The sequence below is a fragment of the Scyliorhinus torazame genome, chromosome 7 (assembly GCF_047496885.1).
Source record: "Scyliorhinus torazame isolate Kashiwa2021f chromosome 7, sScyTor2.1, whole genome shotgun sequence".
In the NCBI taxonomy this organism is placed as follows: Eukaryota; Metazoa; Chordata; class Chondrichthyes; order Carcharhiniformes; family Scyliorhinidae; genus Scyliorhinus; species Scyliorhinus torazame.
In genome coordinates, this window is record NC_092713.1 from 19,516,778 (window position 1) to 19,529,207 (window position 12,430).

A 12,430-nucleotide genomic window follows, 5' to 3' on the forward strand; every position below is an offset into this window, starting at 1 on the left:
TATTGTCACAAGTAGGCTTCAAATGAAGTTACTGTGAAAAGCCCCTAATCACCACTTTCCGGCACCTGTTCGGGGAGGCTGCTACGGGAATTGAACCGTGCTGCTGGCCTGCCTTGGTCTGCTTTCAAAGCCAGCGATTTAACCCTGTGCTAAACAGCCCCTGTGTGAGCGGGCAGACTTCAACAGGGAACATATTTATACAAGTAAATGATACTTGAAGAGGGTCAAGAGGGAACATAGAACAGTACAGCACGGAACAGGCCCTTCGGCCCGCGATGTTGTGCCGAGTACTCAAAGTGAAATGGAAGTTAGTTTATTCCAATCTCTGCAAAACGCATCAGTCGGTGAATATAACCTGGCTGCCTGGCTGCGGAACAACCTAGGGTCATGTGAAGATCAATTGGTCATCAGGCACGGAACACATCACTAATTTGCATGGTCGCCTTATTAATATTGCAGTGACTGTTGGCTTGTTATTCAGCTTGTCACATTCTCATTCTTTGGTTTATGTTGGGAATACATTTGTACCCTCCTGCTGTGCAAGTTAATTCATCCGAAAATGTACACCTAAAAGATCATACATAAATTTCCCAATAAAAATTATAAATGTGTGTTAGAGTCTATCAAGGACACATGGAAATTACGCGTGGAGATGATGCCTGGCCCATTGAAAATCACCCCTCCGTTATATTAATTCCCCATTACCATTACACTGGACTTTGAGTGGCCACTTATCCTGGCCTACGGCTTTCCTCTGCTCTTTACTCAGTAGATTACACAAACCATTTCTCACTCTTTAATGAATTTAGATCATCCCACTTGTTTGCCCTCATTTAACTTTAAACTCTTCCATTACACTTTCTGGTCCTACTTTGCAGGACTGATATGGGTTCACCTTCACAATATATAACTTCATGATAGACAAGACAGTGTCGCAGTGATAATGTCACTGGACAAGCAATCAAGAAACATAGAAAATAGGTGCAGGAGTAGGCCATTCGGCCCTTCGAGCCTGCACCACCGTGGCTGATCATGCAAATTCAGTCTCCCACTCCCGCTTTCTCTCCAAATCCCTTTAGCCAGAAGGGCCATATCCAACTCCCTCTTGAATATATCCAACCAACTGGCCCCAACAGCTTTCTGTGGTAGAGAATTTCACAAGTTCACAATTCTCTGAGAGAAGAAGTTCTTCCTCGTCTCAGTCCTGAATGGCTTATCCCTTATTCTCAGGCTCTGACCCTTAGTTCTGAACATCCCCAACATCGGAAACATTCTTCACACATTAAGCCTGTCCAGTCCCACCAGCATTTTATATGTTTCTATGAGATCCCCTCTCATTCTTCTCAACTCCAGCGAGTACAAGCCCAGTCGATTCAGTCCATAAGACCATAACACATAGGAACAGAATTAGGCCACTCGGCCCATTGAGTCTGCTCCGCCATTCAATCATGGCTGATATTTTTCTCATCCCCATTCTCCTGCCTTCTCCCCATATCCCCTGATCCCCTTATTGGTCAAAAACCTATCTATTTCTGTCTTAAAGACACTCAGTGATTTGGCCTCCACAGCCTCCTGCAGCAAAGAGTTGCACAGATTCCCCACCCTCTGGCTGAAGAAATTCCTCCTCATCTCTGTTTTGAAGTCTTTCTTCATATGTCAGTCCTGCCATCTCGGGAATCAGTCGGGTGAACCTTCGCTGGACACCGTCAATAGCAAGAATGTTGTCCCTCAAACTAGGAGACCAAAACTGCACACAACACTCAACGTGTGGCCTCACCAAGGCCCTGTATAACTGCGGTAGTCACCACTGTTTGTATAATACATATATGAGAGGTAATACGGTAAGGCTCCTGTACTACAGGTACGGGGGTAGATCCCTGCCTGCTGGCTCCACCCAGTAGACGGAGTATAAATGTGTGTGCTCACCGAGCTGCAGCCATTTCGGCAGCAGCTGCGGGAGGCAACACATCTCTGCTTAATAAAGCCTCGATCACACTCTACTCTCGTCTCGTCGTAATTGATAGATCATCAATAACTACAGCAAGACATCCCTACATTTAGTCGATTTCGGCGGGAGAACAGCTGGTGAGTCAGTTTCAGCGGGAGCATTGCGGAAGTGGCTGCTGGGAGGTAAGTCTGTCCTTTAAAAGCACTTGTCTTTGCAGGGGCAGGCCAGCCGATTTCGGCGGGAGAATCAGCTGGTGAGTCAGTTTCAGCGGGAGCATTGCTGAAGTGGCTGCTGGGAGGTAAGTCTGTCCTTTAAAAGCACTTGTCTTTGCAGGGGCAGGCCAGTCGATTTCGGTGGGAGAATCAGCTGGTGAGTCAGTTTCAGCGGGAGCATTGCGGAAGTGGCTGCTGGGAGGTAAGTCAAACTTTAAAAGCACTTGTCTTTGCAGGGGCAGGCCAGTCGATTTCGGCGGGAGTGGAGCTGGCTGGTTAGTCAATTTCAGCAGGAGCTGAGAATTTTTCTTTTTTATTAAAATTAGTTTTTAGGCGGGAACAGGAAGTCGACCCGCGGACGTCTGGGAAGACCCTCACCAATAAATTCTGGTGGAGAGGAAACCCGAGACACTACACGTGTAGTGTCTCCCACCCGCCCTCCTCCTCTAACCTAATAATAAAACCCATTGGTCTGAGGTAAGTACCATATTTTATTATATTATTATTATTATTTTTTATAAAAATTTAATTTAGTTGTTAGCCAGATCTTGGTAGAAAGTAAGAGGAATGGCAGGGAAGGGAGTGCAATGTTCCTCCTGCAGGATGTTTGAGGTGAGGGATGCAGTTAGTGTCCCTGCTGATTTTACCTGCAGGAAGTGCTGCCATCTCCAGCTCCTCCAAGGCCGAGTTAGGGAACTGGAGCTGGAGTTGGAAGAACTTCGGATCATTCGGGAGGCAGAAGGGGTCATAGATAGCAGCTTCAGGGAATTAGTTACACCAAAGATTGGAGATAGGTGGGTAACTGTAAGAGGGACTGGGAAAAAGCAGTCAGTGCAGGGATCCCCTGAGAAACAAGTATACCGCTTTGGATACTTGTGGGGGGGGGACTTACCAGGGGTAAGCCATGGGGTATGGGCCTCTGGCACGGAGTCTGTCCCTGTTGCTCAGAAGGGAAGGGGGGAGAGGAGCAGAGCATTAGTAATTGGGGACTCTATAGTCAGGGGCACAGATAGGAGATTTTGTGGGAGCGTGAGAGACTCACGTTTGGTATGTTGCCTCCCAGGTGCAAGGGTACGTGATGTCTCGGATCGTGTTTTCCGGGTCCTTAGGGGGAGGGGGAGCAGCCCCAAGTCGTGGTCCACATTGGCACTAACGACATAGGTAGGAAATGGGACAAGGATGTCAGGCAGGCTTTCAGGGAGCTAGGATGGAAGCTCAGAACTAGAACAAACAGAGTTGTTATCTCTGGGTTGTTGCCCGTGCCACGTGATAGTGAGATGAGGAATAGGGAGAGAGAGCATTTAAACACGTGGCTACAGGGAGGGTGCAGGCGGGAGGGATTCAGATTTCTGGATAACTGGGGCTCTTTCTGGAGAAGGTGGGACCTCTACAGACAGGATGGTCTACATCTGAACCTGAGGGGCACAAATATCCTGGGGGGGAGATTTGTTAGTGCTCTTTGGGGGGGTTTAAACTAATGCAGCAGGGGCATGGGAACCTGGATTGTAGTTTTAGGGTAAGGGAGAATGAGAGTATAGAGGTCAGGAGCACAGGTTTGACGTCGCAGGAGGGGGCCAGTGTTCAGGTAGGTGGTTTGAAGTGTGTCTACTTCAATGCCAGGAGTATACGAAACAAGGTAGGGGAACTGGCAGCATGGGTTGGTACCTGGGACTTCGATGTTGTGGCCATTTCGGAGACATGGATAGAGCAGGGACAGGAATGGATGTTGCAGGTTCCGGGGTTTAGGTGTTTTAGTAAGCTCAGAGAAGGAGGCAAAAGAGGGGGAGGTGTGGCGCTGCTAGTCAAGAGCAGTATTACGGTGGCGGAGAGGATGCTAGATGGGGACTCTTCTTCCGAGGTAGTATGGGCTGAAGTTAGAAACAGGAAAGGAGAGGTCACCCTGTTGGGAGTTTTTTATAGGCCTCCTAATAGTTCTAGGGATGTAGAGGAAAGGATGGCGAAGATGATTCTGGATATGAGCGAAAGTAACAGGGTAGTTATTATGGGAGACTTTAACTTTCCAAATATTGACTGGAAAAGATATAGTTCGAGTACAATAGATGGGTCGTTTTTTGTACAGTGTGTGCAGGAGGGTTTCCTGAAACAATATGTTGGCAGGCCAACAAGAGGCGAGGCCACGTTGGATTTGGTTTTGGGTAATGAACCAGGCCAGGTGTTGGATTTGGAGGTAGGAGAGCACTTTGGGGTCAGTGACCACAATTCGGTGACGTTTACGTTAATGATGGAAAGGGATAAGTATACACCGCAGGGCAAGAGTTATAGCTGGGGGAAGGGCAATTATGATGCCATTAGACGTGACTTGGGGGGGATAAGGTGGAGAAGTAGGCTGCAAGTGTTGGGCACACTGGATAAGTGGGGCTTGTTCAAGGATCAGCTACTGCGTGTTCTTGATAAGTATGTACCGGTCAGACAGGGAGGAAGGCGTAGAGCGAGGGAACCGTGGTTTACCAAGGAAGTGGAATCTCTTGTTAAGAGGAAGAAGGAGGCCTATGTGAAGATGAAGTGTGAAGTTTCGGTTGGGGCGATGGATAGTTACAAGGTAGCGAGGAAGGATCTAAAGAGAGAGCTAAGACGAGCAAGGAGGGGACATGAGAAGTATTTGGCAGGAAGGATCAAGGAAAACCCAAAAGCTTTCTATAGGTATGTCAGGAATAAGCGAATGACTAGGGAAAGAGTAGGACCAGTCAAGGACAGGGATGGGAAATTGTGTGTGGAGTCTGAAGAGATAGGCGAGATACTAAATAAATATTTTTCGTCAGTATTCACTCAGGAAAAAGATAATGTTGTGGAGGAGAATGCTGAGCCCCAGGCTAATAGAATAGATGGCATTGAGGTACGTAGGGAAGAGGTGTTGGCAATTATGGACAGGCTGAAAATAGATAAGTCCCCGGGACCTGATAGGATTTATCCTAGGATTCTCTGGGAGGCCAGGGAAGAGATTGCTGGACCTTTGGCTTTGATTTTTATGTCATCATTGGCTACAGGAATAGAGGACTGGAGGACAGCAAATGTGGTCCCTTTGTTCAAAAAGGGGAGCAGAGACAACCCCGGCAACTATAGACCGGTGAGCCTCACGTCTGTAGTGGGTAAAGTCTTGGAGGGGATTATAAGAGACAAGATTTATAATCATCTAGATAGGAATAATATGATCAGGGATAGTCAGCATGGCTTTGTGAAGGGTAGGTCATGCCTCACAAACCTTATTGAGTTCTTTGAGAAGGTGACTGAACAGGTAGACGAGGGTAGAGCAGTTGATGTGGTGTATATGGATTTCAGCAAAGCGTTTGATAAGGTTCCCCACGGTAGGCTATTGCAAAAAATACGGAGGCTGGGGATTGAAGGTGATTTAGAGATGTGGATCAGAAATTGGCTAGCTGAAAGAAGACAGAGGGTGGTGGTTGATGGGAAATGTTCAGAATGGAGTACAGTCACAAGTGGAGTACCACAAGGATCTGTTCTGGGGCCGTTGCTGTTTGTCATTTTTATCAATGACCTAGAGCAAGGCGCAGAGGGTGGGTGAGTAAATTTGCAGACGATACTAAAGTCGGTGGTGTTGTCGATAGTGTGGAAGGATGTAGCAGGTTACAGAGGGATATAGATAAGCTGCAGAGCTGGGCTGAGAGGTGGCAAATGGAGTTTAATGTAGAGAAGTGTGAGGTGATTCACTTTGGAAGGAATAACAGGAATGCGGAATATTTGGCTAATGGTAAAGTTCTTGAAAGTGTGGATGTGCACAGGGATCTAGGTGTCCATGTACATAGATCCCTGAAAGTTGCCACCCAGGTTGATAGGGTTGTGAAGAAGGCCTATGGAGTGTTGGCCTTTATTGGTAGAGGGATTGAGTTCCGGAGTCGGGAGGTCATGTTGCAACTGTACAGAACTCTGGTACGGCCGCATTTGGAGTATTGCGTACAGTTCTGGTCACCGCATTATAGGAAGGACGTGGAGGCTTTGAAGAGGGTGCAGAGGAGATTTACCAGGATGTTGCCTGGTATGGAGGGAAAATCTTATGAGGAAAGGCTGATGGACTTGAGGTTGTTTTCGTTGGAGAGAAGAAGGTTAAGAGGAGACTTAATAGAGGCGTACAAAATGATCAGGGGGTTGGATAGGGTGGACAGTGAGAGCCTTCTCCCGCGGATGGATATGGCTGGCACGAGGGGACATAACTTTAAACTGAGGGGTAATAGATATAGGACAGAGGTCAGAGGTAGGTTCTTTACGCAAAGAGTAGTGAGGCCGTGGAATGCCCTACCTGCTACAGTAGTGAACTCGCCAACATTGAGGGCATTTAAAAGTTTATTGGATAAACATATGGATGATAATGGCATAGTGTAGGTTAGATGGCTTTTGTTTCGGTGCAACATCGTGGGCCGAAGGGCCTGTACTGCGCTGTATTGTTCTATGTTCTATGTTCTATGTACTCCTATACTCAAATTCTCTCGCTGTGAAGGCCAGCATGCCATTAGCTTTCTTCATCGCTTGCTGTAGCTGCATGCCAACCTTCAGTAAGAAGGGCCAACTAATGCCCCATGAACATAGGTTCAAACCCCACCATGGCAGTGGTGGAATTTAAGTTTCCAATGAAGTTGAAAATCTAGGGCGTCATTCTCCGACCCCCCGCCGGGTCGGAGAATGGCCGTTGGCCGCCGTGAATCCCGCCCCCGCCCCCGCCGAAGTCTCCGAAGGGAGAAAAGTCGGCGGGGCGTTAATGGCGCCGCTGCCGCGGAGAATGTCACGGGTCTGCGCAAGGCAGCCGATTTTCGGCCTTCCGATATTCTCCCTTCCGGATGGGCCGAAGTCCCGTCGACGTGATGACCGTTCACGTCGACGTGAATCAAACCTCCTTTTCATCGGCGTGACCCGGTGCTCCAGGCTCACGCCGACCAGCGGGGAGGTGAGTGACGGCCTGGGGGGTTGGCTCTGGGCAGGAAATGGCGTGGCCGCAGACTGATTGCGTGAGGAGAGGTGTGTCTCGGCTTGTGTGTGTGTGTGTGCGGCGGGGGGGGGGGGTGGTTAGAGTAGGCTGGGCTCCGGGGGAGTGCCGGGAGGGGGTCCGTGCTGGGGAGGAGGTTGGGGGTTGGGGGTTGGGGGGGGTCCATGCCGGGGTGGAGGTTGGGGGTTGGGGAGGGGGTCCGTGCCGGGGTGGAGGTTGGGGGTTGGGGAGGGGGTCCGTGCCGGGGTGGAGGTTGGGGGTTGGGGAGGGGGTCCGTGCTGGGGTGGAGGTTGGGGGTTGGGGGGGGTCCGTGCTGGGGTGGAGGTTGGGGAGGGGGTCCGTGCCGGGGTGGAGGTTGGGGGTTGGGGGGGGTCCGTGCTGGGGTGGAGGTTGGGGGTTGGGGGGGGTCCGTGCCGGGGTGGAGGTTGGGGGTTGGGGAGGTGGTCCGTGCCGGGGTGGAGGTTGGGGGGGGGGTCCGTGCTGGGGTGGAGGTTGGGGGTTGGGGGGGGTCCGTGCTGGGGTGGAGGTAGGGGAGGGGGTCCGTGCCGGGGTGGAGGTTGGGGGTTGGGGGGGGTCCGTGCTGGGGTGGAGGTTGGGGGGGGTCCGTGCCGGGGTGGAGGTTGGGGGTTGGGGGGGTCCGTGCCGGGGTGGAGGTTGGGGGTTGGGGAGGGGGTCCGTGCCGGGGTGGAGGTTGGGGGGGGGGGGTCCGTGCTGGGGTGGAGGTTGGGGGTTGGGGGGGTCCGTGCTGGGGTGGAGGTTGGGGAGGGGGTCCGTGCCGGGGTGGAGGTTGGGGGTTGGGGGGGGGGCCGTGCTGGGGTGGAGGTTGGGGAGGGGGTGCGTGCCGGGGTGGAGGTTGGGGGTTGGGGGGGTCCGTGCCGGGGTGGAGGTTGGGGGTTGGGGAGGGGGTCCATGCCGGGGTGGAGGTTGGGGGGGGGGTCCGTGCTGGGGTGGAGGTTGGGGGTTGGGGGGGGTCCGTGCTGGGGTGGAGGTTGGGGAGGGGGTCCGTGCCGGGGTGGAGGTTGGGGGGGGTCCGTGCTGGGTTGGAGGTTGGGGGTTGGGGGGGGGTCCGTGCTGGGGTGGAGGTTGGGGAGGGGGTCCGTGCCGGGGTGGAGGTTGGGGGTTGGGGGGGTTCCGTGCTGGGGTGGAGGTTGGGGGGGGTCCGTGCTGGGGTGGATGTTGGGGGTTGGGGGGGTCCGTGCCGGGGTGCAGGTTGGGGGTTGGGGGGGGTCCGTGCCGGGGTGGAGGTTGTGGGTTGGGGAGGGGGTCCGTGCCGGGGTGGAGGTTGGGGGGGGGGTCCGTGCTGGGGTGGAGGTTGGGGGTTGGGGGGGTCCGTGCTGGGGTGGAGGTTGGGGAGGGGGTCCGTGCCGGGGTGGAGGTTGGGGGTTGGGGGGGGGTCCGTGCTGGGGTGGAGGTTGAAGAGGGGGTCAGTGCCGGGTTGGGGGTTGGGGGGGGTCCGTGCCGGGGTGGAGGTTGGGGGTTGGGGAGGGGGTCCGTGCCGGGGTGGAGGTTGGGGGGGGGGGTCCGTGCTGGGGTGGAGGTTGGTGGTTGGGGGGGTCCGTGCTGGGGTGGAGGGTTGGGGTTGGGGAGGGGGTCCGTGCCGGGGTGGAGGTTGGGGGGGGGTCCGTGCTGGGGTGGAGGTTGGGGGTTGGGGGGGTCCGTGCTGGGGTGGAGGTTGGGGAGGATGTCCGTGCCGGGGTGGAGGTTGGGGGTTGGGGGGGGTCCGTGCTGGGGTGGAGGTTGGGGGGGGGGGTCCGTGCTGGGGTGGAGGTTGGGGGTTGGGGGGGTCCGTGCTGGGGTGGAGGTTGGGGGTTGGGGGGGGTCCGTGCCGGGGTGGAGGTTGGGGAGGGGGTCCGTGCCGGGGTGGAGGTTGGGGGGTGGGTCCGTGCTGGGGTGGAGGTTGGGGGTTGGGGGGGGTCCGTGCTGGGGTGGAGGTTGGGGAGGGGGTCCGTGCCGGGGTGGAGGTTGGGGGTTGGGGGGGGGTCCGTGCTGGGGTGGAGGTTGGGGAGGGGGTCCGTGCCGGGGTGGAGGTTGGGGGTTGGGGGGGGTCCGTGCCGGGGTGGATGTTGGGGGTTGGGGAGGGGGTCCGTGCCGGGGTGGAGGTTGGGTGGGGGTCCGTGCTGGGGTGGAGGTTGGGGGTTGGGGGGGGTCCGTGCTGGGGTGGAGGTTGGGGGTTGGGGAGGGGGTCCGTGCCGGGGTGGAGGTTGGGGGGGGGGTCCGTGCTGGGGTGGAGGTTGGGGGTTGGGGGGGTCCGTGCTGGGGTGGAGGTTGGGGAGGGGGTCCGTGCCAGGGTGGAGGTTGGGGGTTGGGGGGGGGTCCGTGCTGGGGTGGAGGTTGGGGAGGGGGTCCGTGCCGGGGTGGGTGATGGGAGGGCAAATGAGTTGATCCACCTGGCCATGTGCCAGCCTCCAACAGTTGGACCCATGCGGTCCATGCCACCTGGCTGGGGGGAGGAGGGGATATGGGCAATGATGACATGTCGTCGTTCCCCTCCCCCCCACCAGGCCGTCATGTTTTCAGACCATCCAGCGATGTTGGCCGCCGTGGTGGCAGCCGCTCATGTCTATGTTGCCCTGGATGAGGAGGAGGAGGAGGAGGAGGAGGAGCGTGCCAGAGAGGCGCCGCAGGCTGCCGCAGAGGGGCAGGCGGCAGCCGCCCAGGCTGGAGGGACACCTGACCGACAGGACGAGGAGGGGGAGGAGGACATCGCGGCCCCACGGCAACGGAGGCACCCGAGGGCGCCCCGTGTGTACCGGCCCCGGCAGTCATACCAGGACCTCACGGACCGGGAATGCAGGAGGAGACTCCGGATGAGCCGGGAAACCGTGGCACACATCTGCCACCTGCTGGCACACCTGTCACCGTGTGGCACTGGCGGGGGACACCCTCTCCCCGTGTCCGTCAAGGTTACGGTGGCCCTGAACTTTTATGCAACGGGGTCATTCCAGGCATCGAGTGGGGACCTGTCCGGCATTTCGCAGACATTGGTGCATCGGTGCATCCGGGCAGTGACAGATGCCCTTTATGCCATGGCGCACCGCTACATCCGCTTGCCCGTGGACCGGGCCAGCCAAGATGCCCGGGCCGTGGGCTTCTCTGCCGTTGCCGGGTTCCCCATGGTCCAGGGCGCGATCGATGGGATGCACGTCGCCGTGCGGCCACCTGCAGATAACAGGGCCGTGTTCACTAATAGGAAGGGGACCTATTCAATGAACGTACAGGTGGTCTGCGACCACCGCATGATGATCCTGCACGTCTGCGCCCGTCACCCAGGCAGTGTACACGACTCATTCGTGTTGTCGCGGTCATCCATCCCCGGCATGTACGAGGGACACCATCCCCGGCTGAGGGGCTGGTTGCTGGGCGACAGGGGCTACCCATTGCAATCGTGGCTGATGACGCCTATACGGAGGCCACGCAATGAGGCGGAGAACCGCTACAATGATGCCCATGTAGCGACAAGGGGAGTGATCGAGAGGTGCTTTGGTGTGCTGAAGATGCGTTTCAGGTGCCTGGACCTCTCTGGGGGCGCCTTCCAGTATCGGTCAGATAGGGTCGGCCGCATCATTGTGGTGTGCTGCGTCCTGCACAACATAGCCCAGCAGAGGGGCGATGTGCCGCAGGCAGAGGAGGGCGGAGTGGAGGAGCAGCAGGAAGAGGCGCAGTCCTCCCCAGATGAGGGGGATGGGGGCAATGGCCAGGGCAGATGGGGTAGACACAGGCGGGTGGCTGTCCACCGTTACCGGCTGGCCCAGCGGGCACGGGACAGACTGATAGATGCCCGCTTCACTGACTAGATGGGCGTGGGAATCGGGTAGTATGGCCACAGACCGCACACCATGGCAACAGCCGACCACCCACACCCCCCACCCGTCCACCCACCCAGCACCCTCACCCCCTCCCCAACCCCACCCACCCCACCCGTATGCACACCCCCCCCCCCCCCCCATTGCCGATCCACCTGCGGCACAACGGGCCGGGCTCACACAGTTGCGGGTGGACGCGTGTCTATCGCAGGCCATGGAGGATGATGACAACCCGCCCTGCGATGAGCTCCTGGCTCTACATCGTTGGACTATGTCTGACCCATGGCCACAGTACCACCATCCACCCGGACCATCCCTGCATGCGGCTGTGACACTGCAGGGCACGGTCCCGTCCTCTGCCCGGGGGATGTTGATGGCGGCCCAGGGGGAAGGGGGCAGACTCACCTGGGGCTGAGGTAAGACCACCCGTCACACACACACTTGCGCTCAACGTACATGACACGCCCGCACACTTTGGACAGAGCACAAAGGCAGCTTCGGTAGGTGTAACATTGACTTTAATAACCAAAGGAGTTCATGCACGTGCCCTAGCCCCTAAAACTCATCTGTGCCCTGCACCCGTGCCAACTTACTCAGTGTCTAATTGTTTGGCCTTACGGGCCCTTTGACTACGTCTACGTGGTTCCCCAGACGGTACAGCAGAACTGGAGGTGGACTCCTGTGATTCCTGCCCTCTGACACTGGATCCCTTTGGCGGCCGTTTCCTGGGGCGTCCTGGCCTAGATGGGCCAGGCTGCGGCCCGGGCGACTGGGATGGCGAGCTGCCAGCCTGTCCTGCCCGTTGCCCACCCGATGCACCTGGGACGGAAGGGGGGGGAGTCCGAGGTGTCGCGGTGTACCGGGACCTCCCCGACAGAGGGAGCCGGGACGGACCACACCACCTCCTCCTCCCTCGGGGTGCCCGATGGCCCCCAGGCCTCTACATGGGTCAGGGATGCGAACGGACTGGCCATCCGACGCGCCCCCGACATCTGGCGCTGCCAGTCCTGGAGGCCCGTGCTGGTATCGACAGGGGTCTGCAGGTTTGCAGCCATGGAGCCCAGGGGGTTGTCAAACCCTGTCTGTGACAGTGCGACGCCGGCTCGCACATGGCCACTGGCGCCGATGCCCTCAGCGATGGCCTGCTGAGACTGGGCCATGGCCTGCAGAGACTGGGCCATGGCCTGCAGAGACTGGGCGATGGCCTGCAGAGACTGGGCTATGGCCTGCTGAGACTGGGCCATGGCCTGCTGAGACTGGGCTATGGCGTTGAGCGCCTTTGCCATCTGGCGCTGGCACTGGCTCATGGCCTCCTGTGAGAGGGCAGCCATTTCCTGGGCCACAGACGCCGCCTGCACGGAAGGCCCCAGGCCTCGCAAACCGTTCCCCATGTCTGACACCGTCGCACCCATTGCCTCCACCGCGGACGCCACCCGTGCGGTGTCAGCCTGGGTGGCACGCATGACCGGGACCACTCCCAGCTCCTGGACACGGGTGGACTCCTCCACCTGTG